Raw genomic sequence first — 15972 nt, forward strand, 5'->3', positions numbered from 1 at the left:
CAATATGAATCGACTTGTAAAATCAAAGCTCTGCTGAAAACTTTCGTAGTTTGGTGTCTACGGTATTCATATTATGTGTATGTCTATCCTTAGCGGGATCCCTTACGCCTGCTTTACCGACATTAAAAGTCAACAAACAATTAGTTTTATGAAAATTCAAATCCGAAGCAATTTTAATAAAATGGGCGTCTTTAGGACAAGGTGCTAGTCCTAGCGAGTCAAACGAGCTTAAAAACACTCAAATCGGATGAAGAATAACGCTATACCACTGTCTCGTGTTCTTGAAGTGGAAATAACCAAAATTGAGCTCTCTTAAAAATACGCGGGTCAATGGTACAAAGTTATTTTTCATCCGATATGAGTGTTTTTAAACTTGTTTGACTCGTTAGGACTGGCCGTCTTAATGACGCCCGATTTTTTCAAACTGCTTCGCATTTGAATTTTATTAAAATAATTGTTTATTGACTTGTACTGTCGGTAAAGCACGCGTGAGGGATCCCGTTAAAACATAGTTTTATTATATCGTAGGGGTCAGCCACCTTGCCGAAACAAAGTAGATCGCACGCGTCCGTGTGCAATACTGGTAGAATTGCATATTGCTGACGCCCGGACTTCTTTTCCGGAAATGCGTCAAACCTGGGGCGTCGGCCGTGGATGTGGAGATTTTTTGGTTGTCAAGTGTCGAAAGATCATGGTGTTACTGACGACACATGACCTGTTAAGCCTCCTACATATATGCGAGTTCCGCGAACCTCACGTTGAGTCTTATTCTGTGCAAGCTTAGTCGCTGCCGCATTATCCGCGTTCCAAGGTCGTAACTCTAGTGTTCATTCCACGGGAGCAGAGTACTCCACCATATTTTAGTAAATCTCTTGCCCAGTCGCCGTGTGCTGGTAGTTAAGTCTAGTAATATTCAATTCGAACTAAGTCGTATAGTAATCGTCGCGAATGCGCATGTTTCAGTCGTGCCTAGCATGTACCGTTCTGAAAGATAACAACTACTACGAATTGATCATAGTTAACTAATGCGAGTAACCCACAACCATAAGAGAGTCTAATCTCTCTAATAGTTGTGACGTATAGTTAATAAGCCTGCGAATGCTGTTGCAGCATAATTAGTGTTTATTGTAAGTACAATTGTAATACCTGAAAATACATAGTTTTGAGACAAATCTGCTGTTCCAACGTATGTTTATACATACTATCATTCACCCCGAATCTTACCAATTCATTACATTCTTACCGTTCGGAGTGTAATATTTTAGTTCATTGTACTGTGAGGCGCAAAGCTCAATCAGCGTTTCTACTGACCCAGACTGTAGTGTCAAGTCAGCCGAAACTCGACCGACAGGCGGCTACGACTGCCCAGTACGTAACATTATAAAGAGAAACAGATATTTTTGTTTTTAAAGATGGAATATGCATTGCGAGTGCTAAAAGAGTATATTTTTAGTAAGAAAGACAAACCACCAAATTATGGGGCCAAAGTTACCATCAAACCGACAAGTTCTCGCTGTTCTGTTATTTAACAATCGCGAAGTGAAACTAAGTCTAAGTGAAAGTGCAAATCTCGCTATTCGTGAATGTATTATATTTTGGGAGAAGGCTAGAATACCAATAAAATCAAGACCTAATTGTGTAAAAAGCTAGTGAGCTTATGCCACACGTGGAGGAAACTTCAAAAGAACTCAAATAAAATTAGTGATGTTCATACGCGACAGGAAGAAGACTTCAATAACAAATTAGATAATTTGTTTGATATTGCACACGTTGATGCTCTCAAAATAATAAAAATAGAAGAAGATAAAATCTTTTTACAACAGCAGAGAGAATCGGGACGATCAGGTTGCTTTGGCGGGTGTGAACAAAAAACTAACCGAGAAGGAAAAAAGGGTGAAACAAAGGAAGATAGACGAAGAAAATAAAAGACTCAAATATATATATATGTCGGAGATGATAGATTGAGAAGTGATTGGTTGGGGGAATATAGTGTTGGGTAGTTGGGCTATGGTGGAGATAGCAGTAATATGTTGAGAAGAACGAGTGAGCGTTAGGTTCAACGAGATGTAAACAAATCGGAGTTAGTAATGTAAAGTGGGATAGTAAATAAACAAGACGTGGAAGGGAGGGCGGAAGTATGATGCGGAGTAAATTAAGTGACAGTTTCACGGTGGGAACCGGGAAAGACGGAAGTATTCGGGCGGCGGTTAGAAAAATTTAAGTGTTCTCCGATATATATATATATATATATATATATATATCGGCGAGTGGACCATCAACCTCTGCAATTTCCAATAATTTGTTATTGTTACCTCAGGAATGCAGCGTCACATTTCCTAGTTCTGAAGATAGTCAGGATATACAAGAGTGTTTAATGACACCACATAAAATAATAAAATCAGAAAATGCTACAAAGCGGGGAAGACGAAATTTTATTACTCCTAAATTAATGGTCACCTTAGATAAATCTCAGTGAAGTATACGAGATTCAGTTTATATTCTTCATGCGAACTGTGGAGGCACTTGGACTTAATATCAACTATTTTCCAATTAATAAGTCCTTTATTCAACGAATTCGAACGCAAGTACACAAAGAGCGAACAAAAGCTATAATGACCGATTATAAAATTGATGTACCTGAAATTGTAACTGTTCATTGGGACGGAAAGTTATTGCCTGCTCTAATCGCCAGAAGCTGTAAAGAAGAGCGACTACCAATTTTAATTACATTTGATAATAAAGAACAACTTCTTGCAGTTCCAAAACTATAGAGAGCTCTTCTGGTATAGAACTAGCTGAAGATGTTTTTAAAGCTTTAATAACATGGCAGCTTAGTGATAAGGTTCAAATAATGTGTTGTGATACAACAGCGTCCAATACAGGTTGCTTTAATGGTGCTTGCGAGCTTATGGAGAAAAAATTAGAATGAGAAATTTTACTTTTTGCATGTCGACATCATGTGTATGAATTAGTCCTAAAAACTGTATTTCAGACTAAGATCCCGCAAGTAACATATAGCCCTGAAATCCCCCTTTTTAAAAAATTCAAAACTGATTGCAAAAATATTGACCCAAGTAATATTGAAACAGATGTTGGCACTGTAAAAAAATATTTTAATGATATACAAATAAAAGAGATGAGACACTTTTATTCAACTGAATTATAAAAAACTATCGTTAGAGATGATTACAGAGAGCTAATAGAGTTGTGTGTTATATTTTTGGATGGAGTTAACTTTAAAGAATTGAAAATAAGACCTCCTGGTGCAAAGCATCAAGAACGTTGGATGGCTAAAGCTCTTTATCCACTCACAATATTTTTATTAAGGTCTCAATTCTATTTAAGCAAAAAGGACACACAAGCACTGCAAGATATTTGCTTATTCATTGTGACAATTTATGTCAAACCTTGGCTACAATGTAATTTTCTAGTAAAGGCACCATATCAAGGTTTATGTTTTTTAAAATCATTAAAACAATATGAATAAATAGACAAGGCAATATCTACAGCAGCTTTGATCAAATTTTGTCAACATTTATGGTATATCTCAGAAGAAATAGTAATTTTATCTATTTTTGACGAATCAGTGGATATATTAACAAAAAAGAAAATTATAACTAATTTAAAGAAAGATTCTACAGTGGAGTTCAATAAATGATATGCTCCATCGAAGAGCGAATTGGCAAATACATTGTATGGCACGTAAAATCGATAATATAATTAAATTTCTAATTGCATGATTTATTAAAATAATTTTTTAATGTAGATTATATTACTATCGTATCATATTCTTAATCATTGAATATTTCAGACAAATCATTAGATGAGTTTGTGTCAGTCAAAAGTAGAAATCTCTTTTCTCGATTAAATATTAACGATAGTTTTCTTCAAGAAAATCTATCTCTTTGGGAAAAAAACATTTATTTTTTGACAGCCAAAAATATTGTTCAATTCTTGATAGCCTTCAATGATACGGCTGAAAGAGCCGTTAAATTAATTCAAGAATTTCACGGATTAATCACTGCAGACGAAGAACAAAAGCAATTTCTCCTGCAATACGTGCAAGAACAGAGAAAATTATATCCAGATTGCAAAAAAACGACTTTAAAGAGGAAATATCCTGAATAATATTATATTCATACTTGTGTAGCTTGCTACATATATAAATAAATGCTACATTTATAAAGTAATATTTTTAATTTTAATAACCATTCATAATACAATAGCTATAAAACTACATTTTTCCAAACCTTATTACATATAAAAATTTTATAAACAAATCGGCACCAGTTCTTATTATTCCAAAAGGCTAAAATTTTGCATAGGACTATTTATTAGTATATTAAACTAAATGATAAGGTAAGCATACAAAATCAAGCAAAAAAAAAATTTACTGATATCAAGAGACACGGTAGTGTCTCGACGGCAAGTACATACAAAAGTAGATAAAGACATGTCTATACCGCCGTCGAGCACTACCTCTCTTATACAGCTAGTTCGGCCGTCCCAATTCTCAAACCAATTTATCTTCGTGAATGATCTATTGTCATGATTTAACTAAAGCTTTTCCTAAACTGATTTTGAACAAGCTTTCATTTGAGACCATAAACATGAAAATCGATTAATGCAATCCAGAGATTTCAGACTATGTTAGCTATATATATATCGAAATTCAGATTCTTCTCTATAATCTTCTTCTTTTCCAGCCAGAATGTATGTCTCGGGCTGAAGTTAGTTGCTAAGAAAAATGACGTTATTTTCACAACGCTTCCAACATAATATACTCAACGACCAAACTATATATGGTTGTGGACTGTCAATTCGGCGACTATATTGAACTATGTAAATTGTAATGTGAGGTTATTTTTATTTAATGCAGTGAGGTTATTCATCGTGTTGCGATATTGCATCTGTTAATTTCTACAATCACAAATAATTCAATTAACAATGACTGAAGGATTCGCGAATTAGATAAGAATAACATTATATTTTACAATACAGGATGTAGTATACTTTGTGGTACTTTGTGGTATTTCTTTTTCAAATTAAATTAAGACAGAACATTTTCATATTCATTGATGAGGATAAAGCTGACTGGATTAAATAAGATTAATATTTACGACTCTGTGCCAATGAGAAGTATACTTTCAACATTTATATGCATCGGTGATTATCAGGAGCATATTAATTACAAGAAATTGTTAAGGTACTTAATAATCATATGCTAAACTTTCAGGTAATGAAATCATTAATCAAATGCATGTTTTGCTTTTTGTTTTCTTTAAACTGATATTGATTGTAACTATCCGCTAGGTTATAACATATATATACGAACAAATATTTCAGATTAAATTATGGCAATGCTTATTTGAAAGATATGAAACATTCCAAAGAATCTTCATTTACGTAAAATACAAGTTGACCAGTATTTGGATTTGAACAAATTATACGATAGTAGATGTTTACAAAAGATGCGAAGACAACCAAATATTACAGAAGTTAGGTCACCACGCAATAAAGAAAATGGAGATGGGGCAAAATCAAATACTGGTAAGTAACTGAGATGTTTCATGTTCCTTCAAATATTTATTTTCTTTAAAGATCAAGATTGTTAAATGATGAATTTGATTTCAGGCTTACTCATAGTATTATCATTTAGTATTTTACAGTCACTGTGCAAGTGTATTATAGCAAATAGTAATACTTGTGCTTTGACTTAAATACATTTGGTACAATGGAATTAAAAATCCAAGGAGAAAGATTCGGACAGATACTGACTATTGGAGTTGAATAAAAAATTGGGCTTTTCAGTCCTGCATTCTGGAACTTGACACAGGCAAAGATGAAAGCATTGAAAGATTGGCAAAGTAAGAATTAGCCAATATTCAGAATAACGTCACCTATTGCTCAGCCATAATTTAAGGATGAAATTCATTAGATGAAATTCTGTAAAATTGAGTTAAGAACTGCTGATTGTTTTCCTCCGTTACCTATGCTAGTATTCTAGGCCAAAAGCAGTATATTGGTCATTGGTATGGATGAAAAAATGCACGTTTATTCTCAATTGAAACTCAGTTCAAAAATTAATGGTTTCCACTCCATTTTGCAGCCCAAAAATCTGACCAGTTTCAACAGTGTATAGAAATTAGCGAAACGAACATTTAAGGACTCTGGCACAGGAAATGTTATAAGGACGACTCGCCAATGTATCTCCTATATCACCTTTGTCAAGAATTAGTAGCATAAATGTGATAGTAATTGGTGCTAAAAAGGAACGTGGTATGCAAAACGACATTGTCAGCTTTGAATATATGCTTGATTGTAGCTTATTCAAAGCTTTACGAATTGCTTGTCCAGTCATGCCCCAGTATCAACTCAAGTAGTTGATGAAACTAGTGAAGTCTAGCAAGATCAAATGGTGGTAAAAGTCAAATGTTGATAAACAGAAAATGTAAATTAATTAAAACATACATTTTACTTAATTATTTTTATATGTTGAAAGTATGTATATTGATTATGAAAAATTTAATGAAACTTTTATTATAGTGAAACTGAAAACATTAAACAAGTAGCCAGGGCATTAATTATGAAGTTCATTTATGCCGAATGCATTACAAATATCAATAAATTCAATATGTTGACTGTGATATTTTTTCAATATTAATATATATTATTTTATTAGTTAAGCGCTGCTGTTTCAAAAAATGAGTAGTGTGAAAATTTTCTTCAAATTCTGTAGAAAAATTAAAAAGATGATTTAATTTTTTAAATATTATACTGTTACAAAACGTTATGAAATCCCACAAAAAACAGACTTCGTCTGTAAAAAAAATACGGCAAGTACATAAGCCATCTCGCATAAATAATATAGTAAAATTATCCATTTAAAAAATGTAGCGAAATCCAAATATTAGGTAAGTATATTTTATTACCTTAGCAAAAGTTAAATTTTTCGAAAATAAAAGGAACAAAAAAGTTACTTGCCAGGCCCGTAATGTCCATGCACAGTGAGAAATAGAATCATCTGTGGTTCGGCTAACTTCACTCTGTATTTTAACATGAAATTTGCTATACAACGCTATAGCTGAATCTCACACACAATTCAATTTCCCACTGTGCATGGACATTACGGGCCTGGCAAGTAACTTTTTTGTTCCTTTTTTTTTCGAAAATTTAACTTTTGCTAAGGTAATAAAATATACTTGTCTAATATTTGGATTTCACTACTTTTTTTAATTGGATAATTTTACTATATTATTTATGCGAGATGGCTTATGTACTTGCCGTCTTTTTTTAAAGGCGAAGTCTGTTTTTTGTGGGATTTCATAACGTTTTGTAAGAGTATAATATTTAAAAAATTAAATAATTCTTTCAATTTTTCTACAGAATTTAAAGAAAATTTCTACAACTCTCATTTTTTGATACAGCAGCGCTTAACTAATAATATGATACATATTAATATTGAAAAAATATCACAGTCAACACATTGAATTTATTGATATTTGTAATGCATTCTGCATAAATGAACTTCATAATTAATGTCCCGGCTACTTGTTTAATATTTTCAGTTTCACTATAATAAAAGTTTGATTAAATTTTTCATAATCAATAAACATACTTTCAACATATAAAAATAATTAGGTAAAATATATGTTTTAATTAATTTACATTTTCTGTTTATCAACATTTGACTTTTTACCACCATCTGACCTTGCCAGACTTCACTAATTTCATCAACTACTTGAGTTGATACTGGGGCAAGACTGGACAAGCAATTCGCAAAGCTTTGAATAAGCTGCAATCAAGCATATATTCAAAGCTGACATTGTCGTTTTGCATACCACGTTTCTTTTTAGCACCAATTACTCTCACATTTATGCTGCTAATTCTTGACAAAGGTGATATAGGAGATACATTGGCGAGTCGTCCTTATAACATTTCCTGTGCCAGAGTCCTTAAATGTTCGTTTCGCTAATTTCTATACACTGTTGAAACTGGTCAGATTTTTGGGCTGCAAAATGGAGTGGAAACCATTAATTTTTGAACTGAGTTTCAATTGAGAATAAACGTACATTTTTTCATCCATACCAATGACCAGTATACTGCCTTTGGCCTAGAATACTAGCATAGGTAACAGAGGTAAACAATCAGCAGTTCTTAACTCAATTTTACAGAATTTCATCTAATGAATTTCATTCTTAAATTATGGCTGAGCAATAGGTGACGTTATTCTGAATATTGGCTAATTCTTACTTTGCCAATCTTTCAATGCTTTCATTTTTGCCTGTTTCAAGTACCAGAATGCAGGACTGAAAAGCCCAATTGTTGATTCAACTCCAATAGTCAGTATGTGTGCGAGCCTTCCTCCTTGGATTTTTAATTCAATTGTACCAAATTTATTTAAGACAAAGCACAAGAATTACTATTTGCTATAATACACTTGCACAGTGACTGTAAAATACTAAATGATAACATCTGAGTAAACCTAAAATCAAATTCATCATTTAAAAATCTCAATTCTTCAAAGAAAATAATATTTTAAAGAAACACGAATCATTCCATTTGTTAATCAACATTTGACTTTTTACCAACATCTGCCTTTGCGAAACTTTAGTAACTCCATCAGCTGCTTGAGGTGATACACTGGCATGACTGGACAAGCAATTCGCAAAGCTTTAAATAAACTACAATCAAGCATATAATTGAAGCTGACACATTGTCGTTTTGCATACCACATTTCTTTTTATCACCAATTACTCTCCCATTTATGCTGCTAATTCTTGACAAAGGTGACATAGGAGATACATTGGCGAGTCCCTTATAACATCAAGAGACACGGTAGTGTCTCGACGGCAAGTACAGAAAAAAGTAGATAATGACATGTATATACGGCCGTCGAGGCACTACTCTCTTATACAGCAAGTTTGGCTGTCCTAATTTTCAAACCGATTTTTCTTTGTGAATAATCCACTATCATGATTTAAGCAAAGTTTTTCTTAAAATGGTTTTGAACGAGCTTTCATTTGAGCCCATAAACATTAAAATCGGTTCACGCAATCCAGAGATCTCATACTCTGTTAGCTATATATATGCCGAAGTTGAAATTCTTCTCCCTTTTCTCTGTATGTCTCGGGCTGATCTGTATGTCTCGGGCTGAAGTTGGCTGCTATATTCACCTGCTATATTCAATACCGGCATAACCCTAAATTTCGATCGATTTCGATAGAACTGTCAAAATCAAAATTACTCTGTTGGGATAAAAATAGTATGATATAATTCAAAGTGTAGATAATTAAACAAACTAAAGGAATAAATACATGAAGGAGTCTGATGGAGAATCAGATAAGTAACACAACATTGTAAAATATATTAAAATTTAATATTTTGTGGTACTTTGTGGGATTTTATTTCAGGTTATAAATAAAATATTTTCCTTGTATGCACCTCTGATTTGAAGTCATACCAGTGCCAATTGCTCTAACAATTCTTGGAAATACCCTGTTATTGAGGAATGTAGATTAACGAAAATTGTAAATGAAACAGAAGGATGAGGTTGTTACGTTCACTCATAACCAACACACATGGTAGTGTTTCAACAGCAATTAACATAAACGTTTTTAAGAAAAGTAAGTACATTGTGAAAAAAATTAGTTTAATTAAAGCAAAGTTATATACAAGGTATCCTTTCATAGTTTGCAATTTGATGCCAGACCAGTGCCAAATGCTATAACAATTCTTGGAAAAATGCAAGCACCAAAAAGTACTACCATAGTTAAAGAGGAATCAGTTACAGTTCCAGTGGATATTACTACTTTTTATAATAAAATAGATAATGAAGATAGTGCTGCCATGTGTTGCTGGAAAACAGAGCTTTGGTTTAATGCAACTACGGAGTACTGGTTGAGCAATGGAAACAGTAGTTTGAAATGTGATTAACTGTTGATGACTCAATAATATGTCAATTTACTAGCGAAAGAAAAAGATAAGCCAATTGTTCATTATCACATGGTAAAGTATGTGTAACTCATTCAACCGCTTAAAATGTATGTAATTAAAAATTAATTGTTTATTTATTTATTTTTTAATTCAGCTCAAGCATGTATTAAAATATAACAATTACTTTGTTGAGTCTCTCATTCCAGATGTACTTCAAAGGTTATTGAAATACCCTGTTATTCAAAAATGCAGGTTATTGCAGATAAAACAGATAAGGATAATCTTGTTACATTCACTCATAATTAAGACACACGGTAGTGTCTCAATAGCTATAAACATAAACATTTTCATGTAAAGTAAGTACATTGCAAAAAGAATTTGTTTAATTAAAACAAAGTTATATATAGGCATTATTTCATAGTTTGCAGTTTGATGCCAACCAGTGCCAAATGCTATAACAATTCTGGGAAATACCCTGTCATTGGAGAATGCAGATTAACGAAGGTTGTAAATGAAACAGAGAAGGATGAGGTTTAAAAATATGCTAAACATCCAGGTATGGAAATCAATAACAAAATTCATGTTTAAATTTTTCTTTTCTTTAAACTCATATGGATTTCAACTGTCCGATAGGTTATATCATATATAGAAACAATTTTCCAGGAGACAATAAATCTTTCTTATTACTACGATTAAAGAAAAGCAGATAAATATTTTCTAATCGTTATTTAATATTCAATTATAATATAAAAAAGTATTAAAACCATATATTTACCTACGCTTCCCCAATCAGAATAGAAAGAAATTATTATTATTACCAAAAAAATTATTCAAATTTAATTTTTTATAAGAATAACATTGATTTTTATAATATAATATGTAATATATCTTTTGGTACTTAGTGAGATTTTATTTCAGATTGATTTACAATAACATGTTTATTGTGTCATTGTGCAGGGTTAAGCTGTAATATTTAATACAAGAAGTCAGAAATGATTCCAGTTTACCATAGAAAGAGCCATAATACAAAGTTAATGTTGAGAGTTAAACCTAAGGAAAAGGTGGAGAAATTAAAAAATTAATTTGGAAACCAATTTTTAATAGCGAAAGGCTTGCAGGTGATTTTGGGCATAAACCCTTTGAAATATATAAGTCAATTAAATCATAATTTTAATGATAACGTCATCTAGAAATGAAACAATGAAAAGAAGTCATCATATTAATATTTTCCATGCAATAGAATTTACAGTGAATAACTTTGCGAAACTGAAAGCAGTATATCCACAAAAGAGTGGCTTCCATTGTATAAATTGGTGTATTTCCTAGTTTATATTAATGAAAGGAAAATATAAATGGTACTAGTGTGCTGGAGAAAGTGCCATAATTCAAAGTTGATATTGACGGTAACAGCTAAGAAAATGATGGATAAATATGAGCTAATTTATAAGAAAATCCTTGAGAGTGAAGTGCTTGCAGGTGATTTTAGGCATACAACTTTGGAATTAGAAATCACATAGTTGATGAAAATTATAATAAAATCATGTAAATGTGTAAATATGAAAGGAATTCATAATTTCAATATTTCACATGTAATAGAACATACAGTGTGTAACTTCAAGAAACTGAAAGCAGTATACCTAAAAAACATAGACTTCCATTGCATTAACTGGTATATATTTTACAGTTTATATTAATGAAAAGAATATATAAATGTCACTAGATTACCAGGGAAAGAGCCATAATGCAAAGATGATAGTGAGAGTAACACCTAAGAAAAAAGTGGATTTAAAGGTAAATTTAGAAACAAATTTTTGAAAGCGAAAGGCTTTAATGTGATATTGGGTATATGATGTTGAAAATATAACTCAAACAGTCATTGAATCCTATGTTAAATGCCTCTAAAAGTGTAATTATGATAAGAACTCATCATTGTAATATTTTATATTATATTTAATAGATTAATAAATTAATATCTCGAATTGAAGCTTTACATTATGGAACGATGAGAACATTGGAAAATGTTTTATTAGATTGAATTAGTTAAAACAATTTTTAGTTTTAATTCCTATATTCTTACAAAACGTTATAAGATCCCACAAAAAACAAGCTTTGCTTGTAAAAAAAGGACGGCAAGTACATAAGTCGTATCTAGTATGATTAATATATAGTAATATAAAATATTTTAATTAAAAAAAAATAGTGAAATCCAAATGTTAGGCAAGTATAAATTTTTTCCATGGCAAAAATTGAAATTCAGAAAAAAGTAAATAGTAATACAAAAATTACTTGCCGGGCCCGTAATATTCATGTGTAAGTTGCTATCTTGCAATATAAGCATTGCTTCTCGTAAGTTAAAAATGTGGCTATTTAATACGATTGCATACAACGGGCCTGGCAAGTAATTTTTGTATTACTATTTACTTTTTTCTGAATTTCAATTTTTGCCATGGAAAAAATTTATACTTGCCTAACATTTGGATTTCACTATTTTTTTTTAATTAAAATATTTTATATTACTATATATTAATCATACTAGATACGACTTATGTACTTGCCGACCTTTTTTTACAAGCAAAGCTTGTTTTTTGTGGGTTTCCTGTGCCAGAGTCCTCAGATGTTCGTTTCGCTAATCTCTATACAGTGTTGAAGCTGGTCAGATTTCTGGTACTGCAGAATAGAGTGGAAACCATTAATTTTTGAACTAAGTTTCAATTGAGAATAAACGTGCATTTTTTCATCCATACCAATGACCAGTATACTGCCTTTGGCCTAGAATACTTGCATAGGTAACGGAGGAAAACAATCAGCAGTTATTAACTCAACTTTACATAATTTCATCCAATGAATCCCATCCTTAAATCATGGTTGAGCAATGGATGACTTTTTTGTGAACATTGGCCATTTCTTACTTTGTCAATCTTTCAAAGCTTTCATCTTGGCCTGTGTCAAGTCTCAAAAAATGCAGGAGTGAATAGTCCAATTTTTGATTCAACTCCATCAGTCAGTATGTGTGCAAACCTTCTTCCTTGGATTTTTAGTTCAATTGTACCAAATATATTTAAGTCAAAGCACAAGTATTACTGTTTTCTATAATAGACTTGTACAGTGACTATAAAATACTAAATGACGATACTACGAGGAAGCCTAAAATCAAATTGATCTTTTACCTAAATTCTTCAATGGAACTAAATATTTCAAAGAATATGAATAATTTCATTTACTTACCAACATTTGACTTTGTTGCATACTCATTCTCTTTATTTCATGGTAACCTAACGTCCCTGAGTTTAAATATCTTTATTACTTGGGTATGTCTTTGTTTTTTTTTGTAAACATCTCCTATCATATAATTAACTCAAATCCAAGCACTTGTCAACTTCTATTATTCATAAATGAGGGTTATTTGGAATGTTTCACATCTTACAAACAAGCATTACCATAATTTAATTTGAAATATTTGTTTGTATATATATGATATAACCTATCGGACAGTTGAAACCCACATCAGTTTAATGAAAAGAAACAGTTAAATATGGATTTTGTTAATGATTTCAATACTGGGAAGTTTACCATATGATCTTCAAATACCTTAACAATTTCTTGTAATTAATATGCTCCTGATAATCACCGATGCATATAAATGTTGAAAGTATACTTCTCTTTGGCACGGTGTTGAAGATATGTAAATATTAATCTTACTTCATCCAGTCGGCTCTATCCTCAGCAAATGGTACAACAACCACATTATATTTTAATTCTTCACTCCACAGCCCGACCCTCAGCAGTCAGACAATAAACACATCACTATAATTTAATCTGAAATAAAATCACAAAAAGTACCACAAAATATATTACAATTTATAATATAAAATTTATTGTTATACTTATCTAATCTGTAGATTCCATAAAATCCTTTTAATGAGTATGGTGAGTATAAGTATAACCTCATCTTTTTCAAATAAGAACAGTCTAATAATGTTCTTTCATTTATTTATTATAAAATTGGGTTCTACTTATTTTAAGGTTAATACTATCAATCAAACTTGCAGCTTAACCTGATTTACCGTAATAAACGAAGTAAATCATGTCGCGGAGATACACACACAGACACACTATTTACGATTGTGTGCAACTATGTTTACGCATACGTCTACCGACGTCACTAGCATCTACGTTGAGCAACCAACTTCAGCCCGAGACATACATTTTGGCTGGAAAAGAAGAAGAAGATTATGGAGAAAAATCTGAATTTTCGATATATATATATAGCTAACATTATATGAGATCTCTAGATTGCATGAACTGATTTTCATGTTTATGGTCTCAAATGAAAGCTTATTCAAAACCAGTTTAGGAAAAGCTTTAGTTAAATCATGACAATAGATCATTCACCGAAATAAATCGGTTTAATAATTGGGACGGCAAAACTTGCTGTATAAATTACACGGTAGCGTCGGCGGTACTTTTATATTTACTTGCCTTCGAGACACTACCGTGTCTCTTAATAGGAAAAAAAATATCTTACTGTTGGAAAGTTGATCGGATGATATCCTCTAATAATTATAGGAGAGGAGAACTCTATGAGACAAAATAACGCTGAGAATAACTGGTAGAAAATCTGTTTATCCAATATATGGGTGATACAGAATACACAGAATAAATTTGCTCACAAATGAGGCTGCGTATAAATAATAACCCACACACAATAATAAACCGACTATATACGTAATCCTAACCTTGGATAAGACCCCAGGTCCCCGGGCAGGATACTTCGCACCTGAGATTCCCAGGCAACGAAGTTAGAGCAGAAATGGACGTCGTTTTCCTGGAGACCAAGAAACCGACAATGAAGAAGAATTACGAGCTAGGAGTCCTAGTGGTGTCGCAGGAAGGAAGGAATGGCTAAGCTGCTAATTGTGCAAAAGTTTGACAGAGTCTAGAGCCTAGACTGACTGAAACGAGCCGTGCTTATCACTCTAATCATGGGTATCTATATGTACACGGGTCCCAAATCATAGGAGTGAGAGTGCTCGCCGTGACCGTGGCCACCTATCGACCTCGGCTGGAGGTAGGACAGAGCAGACAGCGGGAGTGAGACAGCCTGAGAGGCCCAGACCGCTCGTGTCGAGACTCCAATCTCCAACACTTACGGAGATTATGCAGAGGGTATATCTTTTTTTGATTAGGAAAGAATGGACTCCTTATTAAATGTAACTTTATATTTTAAAGAAACGATAAAGTCGTTCTCTCGACGGAGATATTTCCTAGGAGGCTTCATTTCGGTTTTTTTCTTCGTCGAGAATAGCACGAGCGCAACGATGCATAGAATAACTCACATAATGGATATAGAAGGTTTCTTAGTTTATAAGAAAGAATTTAAATATAAAGATATAGCTATAATTGAATTAGCAAGTAACCAAATTTCTTACGTATCTTTTCGTTTACGTGACACTATGAACAACCTTAGTGAGAAAGACAAAAAAACTGTGTAGTATTTGCTCAATATGGTGCATGGTATAAAATACAGTGATACTGGATTCGAGAAATACGAGCAGGAGGATGTTGAAGATTTTATTAGAGATCGCTTAACCTGCGAGAATCCCGTAGTAGCCTACAAGGGAGGGAATATTGAAAAAAATATATTGAAAAGAATGAATGTGGAAAATATTAATTTAGAAGTGTATGGTTGTCCTAAGTTTAAGGATTTAATTAAATTATATGATTTTGAGAAATCACCGTGTAATTTACACGTTCGAGAGAAGAACTTGGACAATGAACGTATCCACTGTCCTTACGAGGAAGTGTCAGTTTTTGCCAAGTGGATAAAAGCAAAAATGTGATTTTTTCAAACTTATAGGAATAAAAAACAAAACTATTTAGAGAAATAAAGAGGAGAACACAAGTCCTCAAAGCTTTATTCAATCTTATACCGTCGTCGGTGCTGCCCACAGGAAAAAATAATTAGCTGCGAAAAGTGTAAATTAATCATGATTCAAGAGGATATTGTTCCTCTTTCACCCACTCTTCCCAGAGAAT

At 32.4% G+C, this 15972-nt stretch overlaps 1 protein-coding gene and 1 pseudogene across 1 annotated transcript in view; one reads left to right on the plus strand and one right to left on the minus strand.

Moving 5' to 3' along the window:
• Nucleotides 1–15972, minus strand: part of LOC136778025 (opioid-binding protein/cell adhesion molecule-like) — a 1000824-nt gene that overhangs the window by 7876 nt on the left and 976976 nt on the right. The window lies entirely within an intron of this gene.
• Nucleotides 1477–4128, plus strand: LOC136777926 (uncharacterized; annotated as a pseudogene).

The sequence above is a fragment of the Prorops nasuta genome, unplaced genomic scaffold, assembly GCF_024137725.1.
Source record: "Prorops nasuta isolate Cenicafe-Biocafe unplaced genomic scaffold, Cenicafe_Pnas_1.2 PNAS00013, whole genome shotgun sequence".
Taxonomy (NCBI): Eukaryota; Metazoa; Arthropoda; class Insecta; order Hymenoptera; family Bethylidae; genus Prorops; species Prorops nasuta.